Consider the following 7,500-nt stretch of genomic DNA (forward strand, 5'->3'; position numbering starts at 1 on the left):
ACACACCTCCCTCACCCTGTCCTCCTCCATCTCTCTCCAAGTGACCACAGAGTTCCATGGCAGCAGGGGCTGGAGGACAGGAAGTGATTCGGACCCAGACAGGAAACAGGTGCATCCTCCTGCTCAGTGTGTTGTTGATCAGTTCAGGAGACAGAACCAGGAAAGAGAACCAGGAGAGAGAACCAGGAGACAGAACCAGGAGACAGAACCAGGAGACAGAACCAGGAGAGAGAACCAGGAGACAGAACCAGGAGACAGAACCAGGAGAGAGAACCAGGAGACAGAACCAGGAGAGAGAACCAGGAGACAGAACCAGGAGACAGAACCAGGAGACAGAACCAGGAGAGAGAACCAGGAGACAGTCCCAGGAGAGAGAACCAGGAGAGAGAACCAGGAGACAGAACCAGGAGAGAGAACCAGGAGAGAGAACCAGGAGACAGAACCAGGAGACAGAACCAGGAGAGAGAACCAGGAGACAGAACCAGGAGACAGAACCAGGAGAGAGAACCAGAAGATAGAACCAGGAGACAGAACCAGGAGACAGAACCAGGAGACAGAACCAGGAGATAGAACCAGGAGACAGAACCAGGAGAGAGAACCAGGAGAGAGAACCAGAAGACAGAACCAGGAGAGAGAACCAGGAGATAGAACCAGGAGACAGAACCAGGAGACAGAACCAGGAGAGAGAACCAGAAGACAGAACCAGGAGACAGAACCAGGAGATAGAACCAGGAGACAGAACCAGGAGACAGAACCAGGAGACAGAACCAGGAGAGAGAACCAGGAGACAGAACCAGGAGACAGAACCAGGAGACAGAACCAGGAGATAGAACCAGGAGACAGAACCAGGAGAGAGAACCAGGAGAGAGAACCAGAAGACAGAACCAGGAGAGAGAACCAGGAGATAGAACCAGGAGACAGAACCAGGAGACAGAACCAGGAGAGAGAACCAGGAGACAGAACCAGGAGAGAGAACCAGGAGACAGAACCAGGAGACAGAACCAGGAGAGAGAACCAGGAGACAGAACCAGGAGAGAGAACCAGGAGAGAGAACCAGGAGACAGAACCAGGAGAGAGAACCAGGAGACAGAACCAGGAGAGAGAACCAGGAGAGAGAACCAGGAGATAGAACCAGGAGATAGAACCAGGAGAGAGAACCAGGAGAGAGAACCAGGAGACAGAACCAGGAGAGAGAACCAGGAGAGAGAACCAGGAGATAGAACCAGGAGAGAGAACCAGGAGATAGAACCAGGAGACAGAACCAGGAGAGAGAACCAGGAGACAGAACCAGGAGAGAGAACCAGGAGATAGAACCAGGAGACAGAACCAGGAGACAGAACCAGGAGAGAGAACCAGGAGACAGAACCAGGAGAGAGAACCAGGAGACAGAACCAGGAGACAGAACCAGGAGAGAGAACCAGGAGACAGAACCAGGAGAGAGAACCAGGAGACAGAACCAGGAGACAGAACCAGGAGAGAGAACCAGGAGACAGAACCAGGAGACAGAACCAGGAGAGAGAACCAGGAGACAGTCCCAGGAGAGAGAACCAGGAGAGAGAACCAGGAGACAGAACCAGGAGAGAGAACCAGGAGAGAGAACCAGGAGACAGAACCAGGAGACAGAACCAGGAGAGAGAACCAGGAGACAGAACCAGGAGACAGAACCAGGAGAGAGAACCAGAAGATAGAACCAGGAGACAGAACCAGGAGACAGAACCAGGAGACAGAACCAGGAGATAGAACCAGGAGACAGAACCAGGAGAGAGAACCAGGAGAGAGAACCAGAAGACAGAACCAGGAGAGAGAACCAGGAGATAGAACCAGGAGACAGAACCAGGAGACAGAACCAGGAGAGAGAACCAGAAGACAGAACCAGGAGACAGAACCAGGAGATAGAACCAGGAGACAGAACCAGGAGACAGAACCAGGAGACAGAACCAGGAGAGAGAACCAGGAGACAGAACCAGGAGACAGAACCAGGAGACAGAACCAGGAGATAGAACCAGGAGACAGAACCAGGAGAGAGAACCAGGAGAGAGAACCAGAAGACAGAACCAGGAGAGAGAACCAGGAGATAGAACCAGGAGACAGAACCAGGAGACAGAACCAGGAGAGAGAACCAGGAGACAGAACCAGGAGAGAGAACCAGGAGACAGAACCAGGAGACAGAACCAGGAGAGAGAACCAGGAGACAGAACCAGGAGAGAGAACCAGGAGAGAGAACCAGGAGACAGAACCAGGAGAGAGAACCAGGAGACAGAACCAGGAGAGAGAACCAGGAGAGAGAACCAGGAGATAGAACCAGGAGATAGAACCAGGAGAGAGAACCAGGAGAGAGAACCAGGAGACAGAACCAGGAGACAGAACCAGGAGAGAGAACCAGGAGACAGAACCAGGAGACAGAACCAGGAGAGAGAACCAGGAGAGAGAACCAGAAGACAGAACCAGGAGAGAGAACCAGGAGATAGAACCAGGAGAGAGAACCAGGAGACAGTCCCAGGAGACAGAACCAGGAGACAGAACCAGGAGACAGAACCAGGAGACAGAACCAGGAGAGAGAACCAGGAGACAGAACCAGGAGACAGAACCAGGAGAGAGAACCAGGAGACAGAACCAGGAGAGAGAACCCGTGTCCACTCACACAACAACATCATGAATGAAACATGAGTCTGGAACCTCTTGAGGTCAAAAGCCCCAAAATCTCTACTTCATCCAACACGTCTGTCTCCATGACGACCGAACCAATGCTACTGAAGACCATGAGGCTGTTTCCCTCATATTTATATCACCATCACTTCTCTAATACTTATACTAATAATGTTTAACATTTCAAACAGGAACTTTAAATTAAAACTTACTGAGGAGACTCAACCTGACTCGTGGCTGAAGTGACCTCATGTTTCCACCTTCGTGTTCCTGAGGATTTACTTTGTATTTCTCATGTAAGATACTTGAAGCTGACAAGTCACATTGAAAGAAAGAGAGTTTAGGCCGCTATATATTATAAATTTAATTTTTATATTACTGTGACATTATTTTATTTATTATATAAGTATTATTAATCTTACATCTTGTCCCAGCTGCAACTCAACTCCCTTCACATTATCTGGAATTGTCTTTCTCATGAGGACAAAAAACAAGTTAAATTTAGATTAAGGATGAGATTGGTTGAAGTTGGAGAATGTCTCCAGATAATTCATGCCAGTAGAAGGTATGTCCTCTGATAACAATAACTGGGTGTGTGTGTGCTTACGTGTGTGCGTAGGTGTGTGACAACCAACACTTTTGTCTTAGTTATGTTGTGAGTATTTGCAGAAGGCTACATTTGTCTATTTGTGAAATTGATTTTGTATTTTCTTTCTTCTTCTTATAATTATTATTATCATTAATAATAACTCAAAGTCTAACAGCTTCTTGTTCAAACCACCACATGTTGGTCTCTGCTCCTCCTCCATCATTAATAATAATAATAATAATAATTACTTCTGTCAGATCATTCAGAATCTTCAACTCAGATGCGGATGAGAAATACATGTGTTGCTCCTTCCATTTTCATCAAATCCATGATACATTATTTTATATTTTATTATTGAACACCCTTTGTGCTGTATGTGTAGTTTCTGAGGAGGAGGGAACAAGCGACCATATTTTGTGCTTGGAACAAAGATTCGTTGTTTCCACCTTCGTGTTCCTGAGGATTTACTTTGTATTTCTCATGTAAGATACTTGAAGCTGACGTGTCAAATTGAAAGAAAGAGAGTTTAGGCCGCTATATATTATAAATGCAACTTTTATATTACTGTTACATTATTGTATTTATTATATAAGTATTATTAATCCTACACCAAACTATTGCATGTTACTTATTATCCCTCAGGGACGCTGTTGGACTAATAAAGGTTTATTATTATCTTAACTTCTATTGTTGGATGTTTTCCTGCAGAAACCTAGAGAATCATCTGATGTGAAGGAGGAGACCAGGAGGTGCTGGACCCTGACAGGAGGACAGTGAGAGGAGGACAGTGTGAGGAGGACAGTGAGAGGAGGACAGTGAGAGGAGGTGCAGATGGAGGTTCAGTCGTGACTCAGCAGATGGTTCCCCGGGCAGGAGGAGGAGGAGGAGGAGGAGGGGGGTGGGAGCCTATGTCCTCCGGCCCTGGTCCCTCCTCCTCCTCCTCCTCTTCCTCCTCCTCCTCCTCCTCCCTCCTGACCCCCAGCCCCCCGGCCCATCCCACCGACTCACACCGAGCTCCTCCGCTGGCCACGTCTCAAACCTCCGCACCTCCTCCTCCGGTGAGGAGCAGCAGCTGGGACCGGGTCGGGAGGAGGAGCACAGCCGAGGAGCGAGGGCTGTCTGCGGGCAGCGGAGCGCGGAGCTCCCGTCGCCAGGCAGCGGCTGCTCCGGCAACACGGCCGGGCGAGAGGCTCCGGAGCCCGGGGAGCCGAGGAGAGGAGGGCCGGGGGGAAGGGCCGGAGGACAGAGGACACAGGACACAGGACAGAGGACACAGGACAGAGGACCGAGGGACTGAGGGACTGAGGACAGAGGACAGAGGACCGAGGACACAGGACAGAGGACTGAGGGACCCCGCGGAGAGGAAGGTAAATAACGGTTCTTCTCCTCCTCACTCGGAACCAGGAGGAAACTCCTTTGGAGAACCTTGTGTTGGTTTAACAGCTTCTTGTTCAAACCACCACATGTTGGTCTCTGTTCCTCCTCCATCACACTTTCTCCTTCTCCCAGTAAAACCTCCTGTATCGACCACACACACTGGTTTGGTGTCAGGACCACCACTGAGCATTTAGTTCATTAACCTCCTGATTATATTTGATCTTAATATAAGAGTTCTTTATATTTCTTTTAAGATAATTTGGGTTTGAATGATCCGTCCGAACCACCTGGTTCTGTAGCTGGAGAACCTTCAGTCCCAATTCCAGTTCCATTCTCCATGTAAATACATAGATAACTTTATTCATCCCCGAAGGGAAATTAAGTCGTCATAGCAGCCGGTACATTTGAATACAATAAAATACAATACAATAGAATAAAATAAAAAATAATGAGGTAGAAAGAATAAAAACAGAAACACAAGATAAATAGGTAGATAAGGTGCAGTGGCAAGATGATGGTAATAGTTCTGATGATATGATGGTAATGTTATTGTTAGACAGTATATACAAATAGTACAGTATATATAGTATATAATATAACATAATATATATTTATATATGATAGTAATTATACCAATATAATAGCAGTATATAGTAATAATGGCAGCAACAGTATATATAATAATAATAGTAATAGTGATATAATAATAGTAATTATAACATGTACACATGTATAAATATGTGTATATAGACTTATGTATACAAAGAATATACAGAGAGTATGAAATAATATATGATTTATAGTAGAGGTATGAATATGAATATAAGTATTTGACCATACAATAGGTAATATAATGTACTATGAGTGTAAGAATATGTAGACAGAGTGTGCAAAAGACAATATTACTGTATAAAATGATATATAATATCAATATGGTGTATATGAACACATATCACATATGATGTGCGTTAGTTTGTTCTGCTGCTTTCACACCAGCTCTTCCTCTGCATCACATGTCTCCTCTTTGCTCTGGTCCCAGTTTGTGGGATCGTTCCCCTGAGAGAAGCTCAGCTGTCAATCAGAAACTTTCACCCACTTCTTATAGCATCACATTACTAAGCAGTGGTGTATAAAGTACTTGAAAGCCATACTTGAGTAAAAGTACAGATATCTGACCTGAAAGTGACTTCGGTAAAAGTAGAAGTCACCCGTCAGAAAATGACTTGGGTAAAAGTCTTAAAGTAGCTCATATTAAAAGTACTTAAGTATCAAAAGTATCTGGTGTTGAAATGTACTTAAGTATCAAAAGTAAAAGTACAAGTACCAAAATTAAAAATGCAAAGTGCTTTCTATAGTAGTCCTATACAGACACAAAACAACCCAAAATGTTTCTCCTCAAGATTTATCTCAACTGACTGAAAAATTATAACAACAATATGAATATAATGTTTATAATGTAAAAAATGTGAACCCTAGATGAGAGAGAGAGAGAGAGAGAGAGAGAGAGAGAGAGAGAGAACCAACCTCCGCTGCTCAAGTAACGAGTCAGTTTGAGAATGTAAGAAGTAGAAAGTTCACATATTTTTGTTCAAATGTAACGAGTAAAAGTAAAAAGTCGTCAGGAAAATAAATACTCAAGTAAAGTACAGATATGTGAAAAATCTACTTAAGTACAGAAACAAAGTATTTCTACCTTGTTACTTCCCACCACTGTTACTAAGTCAAACTGTGTGCACAATTATAAGCAAATGAGTATTTTGACCAAATAATAATTTGTATGCATATTTTCCAACTCCAAGCTGTATAAACTTGACTGCCTTTGGATTTAATCATATCAGGTGATGTGTACTTGTGTAATGAAGGAGGGTGTGGCCTAAGGAGATCAACACCCTATATCAAGTTGTGAATACTTCTTAGGCAGCTTCTTTTCCTCGGGCAAAATGGGCAAAGAAGAAGATTTAATTGACTCTGAAAAGTCAAACATTTTAAAAAGTCTTTCAGAGGGAAGCAGCACTCTGGATATTGCTCAGACACTGGGACGTGATCACAGAACCGTCGAACGCTTCGTTGAAAACAGTCGACCGGGTCGGAAGGAACCTGTCGAGAGGAGAAGACGCAAATTAACTGCCAAAGATTAGAGAAGAATCAAACGTGAAGCTGCCAGGAACCCGTCCTCCTCCAGTGCCGTGGCCAGAAGCACCAGGTGCTCGGTGCTCAGAGACCTGGCCGAGGGGGGGGCCGGCTGGAACCCCCCCGACACGGAACAGGACACATGAGAAGAAACGTCAGGACCGGGCCAAGAAATATAAGACAGATCCAAAGGTGTTATGGACGGAGGAGATGAGAGAGACTGGTGACGGAGCAGATGGGTGCGCCCGGAGCCGGAGCAGTAACTGGCACCAAGCTCCACCTCCACTCAGACGCCAGCAGGGTGGAGGCTGGGGAACTGGTTTGGACTGGTATTATTAAAGACATGGACATTTTCAAGTTGAAGATGGACTCAAAATCAATTCCCAAACATAATGACAGTTTTCAGAAGACACTTTCTTCAAGCGGTGGTAGAGGAAGACTATGATTTTTATGCAGGACAATCTCCATGGCATGCATCAGAGTCCTCCACTGCAGAACCTGAACCCCATGTCCCCCTTCCTCACCGGACCTGAACCCCATGTCCCCCTTCCTCACCGGACCTGAACCCCATGTCCCCCTTCCTCACCGGACCTGAACCCCATGTTAGTCCAGGCAAAGTAACGTTTTACGACTGACTAATTGTAAAATAATTTTTTTCAGCATAGATCATTTCTATGAGGTGTCCAGAACAACATACTAAAAGTCCTAAGAAATCCTAGTTGAGGAAATATGTTTAATTCTCATCAATGTGTTTCAAT

The sequence above is a fragment of the Limanda limanda genome, chromosome 8, assembly GCF_963576545.1.
Source record: "Limanda limanda chromosome 8, fLimLim1.1, whole genome shotgun sequence".
Classification (NCBI taxonomy): domain Eukaryota; kingdom Metazoa; phylum Chordata; class Actinopteri; order Pleuronectiformes; family Pleuronectidae; genus Limanda; species Limanda limanda.